Source organism: Sus scrofa, chromosome 16 (assembly GCF_000003025.6).
Source record: "Sus scrofa isolate TJ Tabasco breed Duroc chromosome 16, Sscrofa11.1, whole genome shotgun sequence".
NCBI classification, from domain to species: domain Eukaryota; kingdom Metazoa; phylum Chordata; class Mammalia; order Artiodactyla; family Suidae; genus Sus; species Sus scrofa.
This window is the reverse complement of record NC_010458.4, coordinates 57,654,464-57,668,876: the sequence shown is the minus strand read 5'-3', so window position 1 is coordinate 57,668,876 and position 14,413 is coordinate 57,654,464. Positions and strand designations below refer to the sequence as shown.

Genomic DNA, 14,413 nt, shown 5'->3' with positions numbered 1-14,413 from the left:
TAGTGTTGAATAAGAACAAATGCTTCTGCAGCCATGTTTTATGTTTGAAATTTGGCAAGTTTATAGTTTTAAAAAATAATTTTATGTGTTAATTTGCATAAGTAGTCCAAAATGTATTTAAATATAAATATTTGAAATTAGTAAATATGTTCTACTAATGTGTATAAGAATCTTATATACGTATTAATTTTATGAGTGCAATTTAATTTTGAATGAGGCATTTTCTTAAATGAGGGTAACTGAAATCTGTTTAAACTTCACTTTTCACAATGCATAGGTCTAGATGAAAAAGGGGTTAGTATTTAACAAATTTCATAGCTCAAGTGAAAGTTAGGCAATATAAAATAAGTATAACTTTTAAAAGCTTAAAAACAATTATTGTGTTTTCGCCTTACAATTCAGAAGTGATTAAAACAAATATCAATGTGGGGTCTGGGTTAACTATGTAAAATCTTCAAGATCCAGGGTAAGAATTATCAATCTGATCCTGTCATTCCTCTACTGAACACCTCATGGTTTCTTATTACTCTTGGTGAAAATAAATATATAAATAAATAAAACCTCCCTAACACAGCCTAGTGTCCAGTACAATCTTTTTCTACTTTTCTTGGCCCCCCTCACTCAAATGCTTGCTTCCACAGGGCCTTTATATATGTACTTCCCTTTGCCTGAAAGTCTCATTTCAGTTGCTCCTTTGCTTAATCACTCAGACTAAGTCAAATCTTTAAATAATATATACTCAGGGGATGTCAATCTCTCTTTTATATTCCTATCACAGTGGTCATTTTTCTATGTATGTATGTATTAAATTCATATAGGGGGTAGCCAAAAATTGCAGCCCTTTTTATAATCAATTTATCACAGATTTGCAGGGTTTACCAGTCTTATTTCCCAGTCATCCTTGTGATGACACATTTGTGGAAAAGATGAGCCCACCAGATAAAAGATAATAATTATAAATATGACTTGTGTTTGTATAGAGCTTTATATCTTATTAAGCCTATTCGAAGTCTTATTCTCATTTGATCCTTGCAATAATCCCATGAGGAATGTAGGAAAGTTATTTATTCAGCAAACATTTTAAGCATCTATTATGATGCTGAATGCTAGAGATACAAATATAAAAATAAGCAGCAACTTTACTCTCCTACCACCACGGAGATCCTCCTTTGGGAAGAGAGAGGAGATATTCAAATCGCTAACTATAAGGGAGGGTGATTAGGGCTAGATTCAGTATATGAAAAGATTGGTGCATGAATGAGAACAGGAAATGGTTGATTCTCCCTGAGGAAGGGAAAGAAGCGGGAAGAGCAGTGCAAGTAGAGGAAACAAAGCAAATAAATGAACATGAAATCATGCATCATTTGTGTTGCAGAAAAGTCAGATGCAGAGAGATATTGGTAGAAGATGGCCTAGTTCTGCTTATCTTGGTCTCCTCTGCATATCTCTGTCTTGATTCCATTCTCAGGCAGGTCCTCCTACACTAGTGACAAGCAGTTAACTATTTCACATGTTTTCCTCTCAACATTTCCAATATGATTTTTAAAATTGTGTTGCATGGGCTCCATGTATGTTGCATGGGCTCCATGTGGGCTCCATTCTCTTCTCAGGAATAGGAAATGTTCAATTTGACCACATCTGAATAAAAAGTCCACTTCCAAAGTCAGATCCAGATTAGGTGTATCCAAATCACATGTCTTAAAGCAATAGTTCTCAAATGTCAACCAACGTAAGGCTCCCCTGGAGGGCTTATGAACACATATATGCTGGACTACACTCTCCAGAGTGTCTGATTCAGCAGGTCAGGGTTGAATTCCTAGATTTCTTGGCAATACTGCTGCTACTCATCCAGGGCCACATTTTGAAACCACTGCCTTTGAGAATTAGAAGGACAGTTTCCTGTGAAAAAAATCTACGTACTATACCTGAAGATATACATTGGGTTCCAGGCTAGCTGAAACTGCAGACTTAAAACTGTGCAATTTTGGAAGCCTATGGTGGTTGCTTACATTTTAGCCTTTTCTGTCTTGCTTCACCATTTCTACTTCACTTATCAGTACTCTTTATAATTCATAATTCTTTTTTGGCTACACAAGTCTACTCACCTTCCAGCACCAGATCTTTACCATTCTGAATCAATATATCTGTTCTTTTTTGTTTTCCTCTGAAGAACTTGATTCAAAGATCTGATGGTTGCATTGCCATTAAAATCACAAAACAGGAGTTCCTTTTGTGGTGCAGTGGAAACAAATCCAACTAGGAACCATGCAGTTGCAGGTTTAATTCCTGGCCTTGCTCAGTGGATTAAGGATCTGGTGTTGCCATGAGCTTCAGTGCAGGCCTCAGACATGGCTCGGAACCCACATTGTTGTGGCTGTGGTGTAGGCTGGCAGCTGTAGCTCTGATTTGACCCCTAGCCTGGGAACCTCCATGACGCAGGTGTGGCCCTAAAAGGATAAAAGACCAAAAAAAAAAAAAAAGTCATAAACAAATCTAGAGTTCCTGGTTGGGTTAAGGGCCCTGTTTGGCCTTTGATGTAGGCTTGGATATGTTACTTAGCGTCTGTTTGCCTCAGTTTCCTCATAGGTATACTGTTGATAATAATAGTATCTAATGGTAATAACTGCATCATAAAAATTTTTCAATGAGTTAATATTTGTAAAGTGCTTAGAATAGCTCATGACACATACTTGAGGACTGTAAAAGCCTTAGTTCTTATTAAAACGTTTCCATTGAAAGTGGCTTTAACTTATTAGACTTGATAGATTTTAGAAGAGCAAGGGTCCTGATACACTCACAGAATTGAATCCCTTTTTTGAATATTCGATACACCTGCATACAGAAAATTAAATGATCTGGCAAAGGTAAAGAGATGGTTAGTGAGCTCAGAACTCTTGATTCTTGTGCCCTTGCTTCTACACTATGTGTGTCACTTCTCTCCAGTAAAATGTGACTTCTCATAGAAAGACCCTGAATTTCAGAATCATATGAAAATAGGTAGAATTCCATTTTTTCCATTGTCTATCCAAGGAATCATCAATAAATTAGATACTCTTTTGTAGCCTCTGTTTTCTTATTTTTGAAATGACATTAAAAGCAGAAACCATACAGGTATTTTGAGAGACCTAAATACAGAAAAGTGTATAAAATGCCTAGCAAAGTGTCTGGGGAAATACTGGTTTGTTGGTAATAATCCAATTGTATCTAAGCAGGACACTTATGTCAACAAGATGACTAATGGTAGAAACTGTAGATTGTATGTAGACCATATGAATGTGATGGAGAGAGTATTCTCCTCCAAGATAACTTTCAGTGCTCTACCAAGCCCTTCTGTTTGTGACTACCCACTTCGGTTACCTAGAGAACTAATGAGAACAAGTGTTCATCACTACCATTTATGGAATGCTTTTCATGTGCCTGGCATTGTGCTAAGTCTGGTCATGCAGTAATCTCTGTATTTCTCATCCTAACACTAGAAAGGCGCTATTGGTAGGCCAGTTTTGCAAAAGACAAACTTTTATTGCCAAGTCTGAATGTCTTCAAAGCCCTTGTGTGACTCGGCTTCACCCTAAATTATTAGGATCTTTGTGCCATGTAAGAGTTGATCCAAGGACTGAGTATAAATGATGGAGCTTGCCTGGAATGACTGACATGCTGTTTTGAAAGAAGCTGAGTTTTAGTTTGTGCGTGACTTCTTCATGGAATGGTGTGGGGAAGGCTGAATACACTCATTCTGAAGACACCTCTGCCTCCATGGCTCATCCTCTTCAATACACCGGCCTGTAGCTGGTGTGGAAAACTAGACTCTGTTTGTCCTTAGAACATGCGCTGTTGTTTTCTTGCCTCTGGCTTTGCCAGAAAAGTTTTCTCCTTTAACTGCCTTTCTCCACTGTCTCCATTAACCTAAATCTGAGAGATTATTTAGACTAGGTCAGTTGCCTTCAGGAAGATCTGTCTGGGTCACAATGAATTAATTGCAATTTTAGGAGTTCAAATTTGCTTAATATCTTTAAAAACATTTGTTGTACAATTAATACATGTATACCTTTGAAAAATAGAATATGCAAAAACAATAAATAAAATCACCTACAGTTTCACCATTAAGAAAGTTGTGTTTGTATTTTACATTTAAATATATATATATGAGTAAAGAAATATAAGTATATACATTTCTGTACATATGTGTATACATGTGTGTATGTGTTGAAAATGATATTACGTCTTTTATCATGTATCTTGCTTATTTTCTGAACATATACTATAAAATATTAAAAATATGACTAATATCTTCCCATCTGTATACTTATTCAAGTCTTAATATTGCAGGTGCAAGTCCTTTATGAGGCATTCTAAAGTAATAAATAAGTAGAAAGACATGACCAGTTTACTACCCACTTATTTATTAGGATCTTGAGCAAATTACTTATTCTGTTATATTTTTGTGAAAAAATACTTAACTTTTAAAGGGTTATATTGAGTATTAGATGTAATAATGCAAAAAAGATATGCGATATAGTGCCTGGCACATAAAAAAGCATTCAAAACCCTTCATCATTAATATTCTTCTTATTACCAGTATTTATTTATTCATTCAACATAAGTCAGTTATGTGTCCAGAAATATGCCAGATCTAACTTAACTTCTAGGAGCTTAAATCTAAGATATTTTCACAAAATAAGAGCATTTCCATGATTGACAGTGGGATATGATGGAGAAGCATGTGGCAAATTAGAACAGCCATGACTTTAGTCTTAAAAATGAAGCCGTGATACCAAAAAAAAAAATGCAGAGGACAAAATTTCCTGTATCTCGATGAAGATTTCGTAATGAACTACCCAGAAACCTGAGGATTTTTTTTTAATCCTCCAGGTTCTATCATAAAAAAGAAAAAATCAAAATAGCTCCGTTATGTCTAGCCAATGTCAATTAATTCCTAGAACTGGATTAACCACCAGAAACAGGTAACACAACTTACCAGCTGTCAGGCAGGGTTATTCTCCTTGGAGGGACCACATACTTATCTTGTTGCTAAGGAAAACAGCCTATAGCATCATCTTTTTTTTTCAGGGCATGGGTAAATTCCTGCCTCATCCCTGCAAAACCTTCAGACCTCCAAGAGGCCAGAGGGTACAGATTAAAATTCATGCTTAGCAGAAACAGCTTCTGTGCTCCTCGCCACAGTCTTGTACACAGTATTCAAAAGAGGATCCCAAGGACTTAGCCATTGTCTCAGCTCTGCATTTGAACTCTGTTCATGTACAAGCTCAGAGCAGCTAGTGTTTTACAAAGGGGCAAGGTGGTTACATTTAAAATACTTGGCATTATCAGAAATCCCTATATTCTTTTTATGAGAGCCACGAAATGTGTCTGCTCCATTCTTTTGTTACCTTAAGTCTTTGTTGTCGGGTTAAGAACACTGCTGAATTCTGTTACCTTAAGCCTTTGTTGTCAAGTTGAGAATGCTGCTGAATTCTGTTAAACATTGGTGGGGGGATAGGTTTTGAACAAACAACCTTTTGTGTGTCTGTATGTGTATGTGTGAATGTGTGTGTGTGTGTTCCAAAAACCAGAAAACCAAAGGAGACTATTAAAAGAAAATCTTAAAGCAATCTGTGGGTTACTAGGCCCATCTGAGTCTTTACTGATTGTGTTCCACTAGATTATTTGACTAGAAACACCTGTTGTTTTCTCTGCAGAGTCATTGGGCAGAGAAAGTGTGCAGCCGGAGCATACCGATTAGGACACGTGGCTGGTGCATGAACCCTGGTAAGTCGTAGTAAAGCAAGAGTGTAAATACTGGAGTATGCATTCTTTGTCAGTTCCAGGCTACTTTTGGAGAATTTTTGGCATTTGCTTCTTTGCATTTGGCACTGTAGACTATTTTAATAATGTTTACACTCTTGTTCTGTTCACTATCTCAACAAGCTGTTAGGAGAAGCCACATTTAAACAAGCATCCCTGCATCTTTTGCTGTTACTTAAAGAGGGGAGCAGGCTGTTCCCTAGAATAGTCTGTAAAAGATCTTCTCCAAATAAACTACTTTAATGCTAAGCAAAATGCCACATATATAAAATAGGTAATGCTGGATTATGTAAAATGCTTTTTTTAAAGGAAGAAGGAAAAGGACTTAGAATCAAATAAATCTGTCAGCATGGGGAGTTCCAAAAATAGTTGTAAAGGTAGTTTGAACTGCTTAATATTGCAATTACTACTTACTTCTATAAATTAGTCTCTATTATCTTAGGCAAGAATCTTAAGAATAATTCATTTGACTTTCCAGGGGGCTTGTGGCCATATCATGGATAGATGTTTAAAAACCCCTCTAAGAGTCTTCTAAAACCTAATTGAATCTTTGTATCACCCACTATTACTTATCGATTATCCCCTTTGAAACACCTCCACAATCCAAAGTTCTCAAGGAAGCCTTTTTCCACATTAGTGTTAATGCATTGGTATGCACTTGGGAAATTAGCCTTGTGTTATATGTATCAAGAGGAACAACAAAGCAAATGTCCTTTGTTCTTAGCAAGCTTACTTAATCTCTCAGATATGAACCAGCTCCTCTTCTTAGTTGGAATCCTAGAATGAATGTTAGAATAAAAACATACTTTAGTAAGCAAGCATCCAGTCTAGACATTTCTTTTTCTATTTGAGAAAAGAGAAGTCCACTATGCTAAAAAAGCTGATTTAAGACCCACAGGAAAGTGTCTGACAGCACACACATGATCCAAATAAGAGGTGAATGCTTGATATTTTCAATTTTGTTTTTTACCGTTGTAACATTCTGGTACTTATTACCTGATCATAAAAATCAACTGAGAGAACTATTAAAAATATGGATACCTAGGATCCTCCCTTCAAAGACCTGTGCAAATGGCACTGGAGCTGGGCCAAAGAATCTGCATTCTAACAAGTGCCCTGGAAAATTCTTATGATGCATAAATATGGAAAACTTTACACTGTACCATCTGTCTTCAAAAATCAAAGACCATTAATTATTACTTAAGCCTACGTAAAGATTTCTAAACATATCATTATAGGTTTACTTTTCAATTGTCTATATTTGTATTCAGACTTTGGGGAAGCCTTACATTTAGGCCTGTGTGGTATCTATTTATAAGTCAATTTTCCTGGAATCTGCTTTTATCTTTGTGGTATTTATACATCTGTCTTCTGTAATATTGCTATTTCTCAGAGTCTATCTAGAGCTTTGACCATTCAATCAGCATTCAATTTAGTAAGATATGGAATCCAGAGATGCACTGAAACCGTCCCAACTGAGATGTGCTGGTGGAGCTAATGTCAGGCAGAAGCAGTTAAAATACTTGGCAACTGTCTGAACTGCTGTGCGTGCCCTGTATGAATTTCCTAGAGATAAGGCAAATTGTGCCCCAGCAAGAGATTAGTATTTATTTATTTATTTGTTTTAAATCACTGCCATCCTCCCCCAAGAAAAAAACAACAACAAACAAAAAAACACAGGTTAAAATGTGCCGGCTGCTCTCTGTGGTGCTGTGAACTTTACCAGAAAACAACATCTTTTTCAGAACTAGTTTGTGAAAAGACTTGAGCAGACATGGCCTTTAATCCCTATAATTTTGGCAGCGCCAAGTATATTCAGGTACTAGATTCAACACCTGGAGAGTTCTCCTCTAAGTCAAATTCACTAAGTCCACCTGCTATCGTTGAAACAGGTAAGTTGAACTTTCAGGTAATTTTTAGGGAAAAATAATGCCAAATGGACAAGAGTGGCAAATAACTCTTTAAAAAGACAAACAGCCTCTAAACACACATGATTTATTTTAGCAATTTCAGAGGCTGTGCGCTCAACTTCCTGTGTGAATTGTGCTTTTATCCTGTCCCATTTGACAATTAAAATGGAAAAACGTGGAAAAAGCCATTGTTTGTTTTTTCTATAGTGCCATCCATGTGCACCGCACTGAACAATAGTCAGGGCATGGCAAACAAAGGCTCTGCCCTGTGGAGCTTACAATCGAGCAGCATGATACGATACAGAACAATAGAATTCAGAACAAGCATGTGGTGATTAACAACCTTTCTAAGTGGCATTGTTTGCAGAGTAGGAGGGCTCTTTTTTTTTTTTTTTTTTTTTTAAGTAAATCTGTTTGGGGGGGTGGACATACATTAATTGAGAAGCAATTTCATCTATAGGGACTTTGACAGAAGACACAACTCAGCATTGGGCGAATAGACCAAGGAGGAATGCAAATTAGGAGGATCAGTAATTAAAGATTGCAGGGCAGGCTATCTCTGCCCTGAATTGAGAACTGGAGAACTTCTAGAAATAACAAGTATAGCCACATGATAAAGAAAATAGGAACCAAGGTATTTAATGAGTCCCTTTCTAGTAGTTTGGGAAAGGAGATTGGTTTGAAAGCATTCATGGAGAGCAGACAGGGACAGGACTGTGTGGTGTGTGCTTCAGAATTTGAAATTTTACTTGAGCCACCCAGAGATTCTGGCAGGCATTTGATAAAGGAATTCTTAGTTGGTTATAGAATATGGAATGGTGCTGTTTAGCTAGAATACTATGTTGAGCAGTCATGAATCCAGAGCAATGACTGTGTGAATTGAAACATAGTTTGGAAAATAAATCCAGTGTTTGGTTTTGTGAGTTATATATGTATGTAAGGTAGAGAAAATACTGGAAGTGAGATGCTCTTTATTTTTACTCCACTAATAATGGCTAATATTTACTGAGTGCCCTGTTATTCTCAATGCTACTTACACCATCTCTTTCATTCCCCACAGCTGTTATTATTCCTTATAGAACTATTATACACTCCATTTCACAGAAGAGTAAATTGAGGCACACCAAGACCAAGTAACTTCTGAAAGCAGATAGTCTGGCTTCAAAGTCAGTTTGTCTTACTATTAGGTTGTAACTTGCTTGCAAAATCCCAAGTGCCCATTTTCAAGAAAAATCCTTCTTGATGGAATCCGCTTGTATTTTCATAAAAGTTAGGGAACACTAATTTTTTTGAACTTATGTAGTACAATATATCATTTTCCGTATAGGGTTGGTATTCTGCTCAAATCTACTATATGAATTGGTGAATTCAATCTGATTCTGTTTGTGTCAAGTAAAATAGATTTAACATCTAAAAATCTAGGTAAAGATTTAACCTAATAACAGGACAGAACACAATGAATCCACTCACCCCCCCCATAAAAAATAGTGTAAAACTGTGGAATAAAATGTGTAATAGATTAAAGTTTGAGCCCCTGAATCATATTAGCAAGGGACTTTTACTATGTTTGCTTCAGCACAGAAGGCCCCTGTATGACCGATGGCAGCCTGAGTTCAACAGTATCATATCCAAACAGATTTTAGCTAAATATGGAACTTAAAGTGCTTTCCTATTACTTATCCCATATGCAGCAATATCAAAGGTGTTTCTTGGTATGCAGAGGTCCTTTACCTTGCTTTCTATTTTTTGGTGCGTGTCTTTGTCATGCCCAAGCTATCTTTTCATTCCAGGAGTCTTCATAAAATTCTTAAATGTGAATTATTTTAAGTAGTGTTTTATTTTAAAATACAGTAGGTCCTAGAGCACCATTTGCTTCAGATAGGAGGTCATAAAAACCAACCTCTGCTATGAGAATTATTATGACAATCCTAAGGGAGTTGAGACCACTAGTTGAATAACTTGACAGCAGAATTCTAAGGACATTTAAGTAGCTTTTTTGCACATTAAGTGTAGGCTTGCTTGATATCTGTGATCCTCAATCTCAAATAACAAATTCTCTTCAAGTATTCTCAACATCTTACAAGTGGTTCACCAAATAAACAAAAATGCAGGGAGAACACAGTAAATTTTTGTTAAATGGTATATTTGCATGACATTTCTAAAACTCTTAACATGACTTGAAGCAAATATGCATTTAGCTTTTACCTGTAGTAATGTAGGATGGAGATTTTTTTGGGTTTTTTTTGGGGGGGTTGGTTGGTTGTCGCTTTTTAGGGCCACACCTGTGGCATATGGAAATTCCCAGGCTAGGTGTCCAATTGGAGCCACAGACATGGTCACAGCAATGCAGGATCTGAGCCACATCTGCAACCTACACCACAGCCCAAGGCAACGCCAGATCCCTGACCCACTGAGAAAGGCCAGGGATCAAACCCGCATTCTCATGGATACTAGTCCAATTTGTTTCCCCTTTGCCACTGTGGGCACTCCCAGGATGGAGTTATTACTGCGGAGAAAAAAGAAAGCTAAGAAGAATTTCAGGGACCAAGCACATTTTGGATTCTGATAAAAATTCAAATGTGTGAGGCCTAGGATGGTTGACCTTATTTCATAAACACTCCCATCAGTTTTTGGTTCTTTCTTGATCTAACTATTCTTATTTCTCCATCCTCTTTGTCTCTTTCTTCTTCTAGGTTAAAAAAAAAGTTTATCAGATCTTTACCCAAAATAAAAAATAGCAAAAAAGCTACCATGTTTCATTTCAGACAACTGTGCGATCGCTCTCTCTTCAAATATTCTCAAAAGAAGAGTTTACAATTCCTGTTTTTCAGTGCATTCCCTCAGTCTTTGGAATAGGGATCTGCGCTACAACTCCAATGAGATATTTCTTTCAAATATAATTAGTGATTGATTTTTTATTTGTTTTCCCTAAATTGAGATATAATTTACATCCAGTGAAAAAGCAGAGAAAGTCCTATTTTTGAAATTGTATGTACTATATAAACCAGACATCTATGTAGATCTAATGCATTTGCCTGATTCCAGAACATTCCCTCGTGCCACCTTGCATGTGTGATGAAAGAAATCAGAACTGTAATTGCCTCTGGCAGGATGGAAAATGTGATCTGATTTCTCTCATCATAGTTTTTTTTCCTTTTGTAAAACTTAAGGTGAATGAAATTGTACAGTGTGTACTCTTTTGTATCTGGCCTCTTTAAATTGCTATAATATTTTGGACTTTCATCAAAGTTGTTATATGTAATAGAAGTTCATTCTCTTTTACTGCTAAGTGCTTCCCATGAAATAATTATACCTTGATTTATTAATTCTCTTGTTTTTGCATATTTGTTTTTTTGCCAGTTTGGGTCTATTGTAAGTAAAGCTGTTATGAACATTCTTGCACATGTTTCATTATGAACATGTTTTCATTTCTCTTGGCTAAATGCCCAGGAGCAGGATTGCTGAATCATAAGGTAGGTATATGTTTAACTTTACGAGGCTCCTCCAAAAACTTTTTCAACATGGATGCATCATTTCACATTCCTACCAGCAATGAATGAAAGTTCTGATTAACTCATGCTTTAACATTTTTTTTTTTTTGGTCTTTTTAATTTTGACCACTTTAGTAGATAGGTGCAATATTTGTATGTGACATTAATTTGCATTCTTTCAATGACTAAAGCTGTTGAACACTTTTTCTTGATTTTATTGTAAACTTGTGATGTGTTTGTTCAAGTATTTTGCCTATTTTTATTGAGCTGTTTATTATTATTTATTTGTAGAAAATCTCTAAATCATTCCATACACAGAAATTAATTAAAAATGAAACATGAAATGAAGCACAAAAGTTATAAAAAATGCAAACTATTAGAAGAAAACTTGGAAAAAGTTCTTCATAACACAGGCAGAAATTTCTTACAGGGGACAAAGAAAGCCCTACCCATAAAATAAAATATTGCTATATCACATTTCATAAAGTTTAAAAGCCTCTTTTCATCAATAGTCACCATTAAGAAAATAAATAGACAAACCAGAGACTGAGGAAAAAAATGGAGTTCCCGTCATGGCGCAGTGGTTAACGAATCCGACTAGGAACCATGAGGTTGCGGGTTCGGTCCCTGCCCTTGCTCAGCGGTTTAATGATCCGGCGTTGCCGTGAGCTGTGGTGTAGGTTGCAGACGCGGCTCGGATCCCGCGTTGCTGTGGCTCTGGTGTAGGCTGGCAGCTACAGCTCCGATTAGACCCCTAGCCTGGGAACCTCCATATGCCGCGGGAGCGGCCCAAGAAACAGCAAAAAGACAAAAAAAAAAAAAAAAAGAAAAAAAATTCAAAATGAATATATCTGACAAGTGCTTGTGTAAGAATATAACTAATCTTTTAATTATTAAATATATAGGCTTTTCATTTCTTTCTTCACATCTTTTGCCCTTGTTTAACTAGCCACTTCTTTAAAATTGATTGTCTTATTTGTTATTGTTATTCTTATGTTCATTTTTTATTCCAATTCATCTGTTTTAATCATTTTCACACTTTTCTTTGAATTATTTTCTGATGTGTTATCCAAATCATCTCCCTAATTATCTACTCTTTTCAGTATAACTTTTCCCCTAAGTCTAAATTTTTGCCACCGACAGAGTTATCTGTCAACCAGCAGCATTAGCATCTGTGAGCTCTTTAGACTTGTAGAACTCCCACACAGGACCCATTGCATCAAATCTGCCATTCAACAACACCCCCAGGTGATTCCTATAAATACATATTAAAGCTTAAGAAAAAGTGTTTTATATCTATGGTTTCAACTGTTTCCTCTGCTGATAATTTTTACATATTTAGTACATTCCATTCTAATATGGTCCAGATTTATATCTTAGCAAGCCGAGTCTCTCCAGATGGCTGATATCTAAGTAGGTATGTAAAACACAATATGTTCAAAACCAAATTCATTACCTTTCTCTTCTTAAATTTTCATATCTCAGTTAATGGAGAGGTGAAGGAAGACAAATAATTTTTATTGAGTAGTATTATGACTAAATTTTTAAGTAAAGAGATCTTGCATGAAAATAAAATGCTGTGGCAATACCCATTTTTTAATTCCATAAGGCACGGAGAGCATAGAATTAATTATTATGGGAAGAATAGAAAAGGGAAAATTGAAAAATAAATACTATGGTAAAAAATGATAAATAAATAGAGATAATATACAGTAACCCCCTAAAACAAAAAAACATTTATGATCTTCCATCTTAAATAACCTTAGTGTTCAGAACCAAACAGAAGAGTTTTCCTGTGCAGAACCAGTTTAGCAATTCACCTACAAGAGAAGAAAATAAAATGCTATGAATTTGCACATATCTCTTATATGATGTCATAGTATCATCAGATTTTTATCCCATCAAAATTATTCATCAACAAAAAGTAAAAGTTATCTTTTTATCAGCTATTCCCAGTCACCAAGTAAGCAAGCCATTCAACTCAGGTTAAGAGAAGAAAATGCATAGGATTTGATTTATATTTAATGAAGACTAAAAATTACTATTGAATTGTTAGTACTGAATTGCACATATCCCATAGGTACTGAGTACAATGACAGTACAAATTTTGATAAAAATATTTAATTCATCCCAAATGTCAGAACATCTTCAAAGTAATATCAACAGAAAGGACTTTTCAGCACAGTTTCTCTAAGATAAATATCCAAATTCATGGATCCCACTTTGAGAAAGATTTTTCAGGTGAAAGTATAATTCCACTCCTGGCTACTTTCGCTTAAAAAAAAAGAGAAATGAATTGTCATACTTCAGCTTGATTTTTGGTTAAGTTCATAGGATAAATATCGAAATGACTGAAAGAAGATGATGTTTCCATTGTGTATGGCAATAATAATGCCACTAGATAACATTGATAGTTTCTTTGTGCCTCACTTGGTTATCATTATCCCATTATATTCATACATCAGCCCTATGAGAGCATTCTAGTGTCTTTCTTATGGTCACGTAGCTCAGGATTGCAGACTAAATCCAAAGTAAATGTTATTAACTATTCTAATAAAGGGGTGAAGAAATGTGTCTTCTTCTGCTTGTTCTTTTTGTTCTTTTTTTCCCCCCAAGTCTCTTATTGGAGAAATAATAATAAAAAAAAAGGGAAATCTATCTACTCTGCACCTCTAGAGAGTAAATTTTCTGCTCTGTGGAGTCAGAAGGAGAGAATCAGTCAGAAAAATAATAAAAATGATGACAACTGTGTCAGTTCTATAGAGGAGAGGAAAATGAAATACTTTGTGGCATCAGGGTGCACTTGGAAAGTAGGAGGACTTAAAGTAATCCTGGAAAGAAATTTTATTTTTGAGCAATGTGTGATCCTTTCCCATGTCCCTGCCTTAAGCCCAGAAGTACCCACTCACCCCAAATAGGGGCAGATATCCTCACACAGGTTTCTCTTTCTCTCTCTCCATCTCTGTCTCTATCTCCCTCTCTCTCTCTCTCTCTCTGAAGTTCAGCATTAGTATAGACCCCAAATTTACCACTTGTACAACTAGACACATGAGTATTTCCAGCTGAGAAAATGAATTTTTCACACATTGCTGGAATCCTAACCCTGAACAGACACAGACAGCATCCTCCCAGCATATAGGCTTTCTGAGTGAAATCAGTGCTGCTGTCAGGATCCACATTTTCAATCTATATTCATCCACACAGCATCAT

The 14,413-nt window shown here is 35.9% G+C and overlaps 1 protein-coding gene across 1 annotated transcript in view; it reads left to right on the top strand.

The window, feature by feature from the left end:
* TENM2 (teneurin transmembrane protein 2) overlaps positions 1-14,413 on the top strand; it is a 3,459,878-nt gene that overhangs the window by 1,415,274 nt on the left and 2,030,191 nt on the right. Inside the window, 1 exon segment of the mRNA XM_021076712.1 lies at positions 5,697-5,766. The gene's annotated coding sequence lies outside the window, so the exon portion shown is untranslated.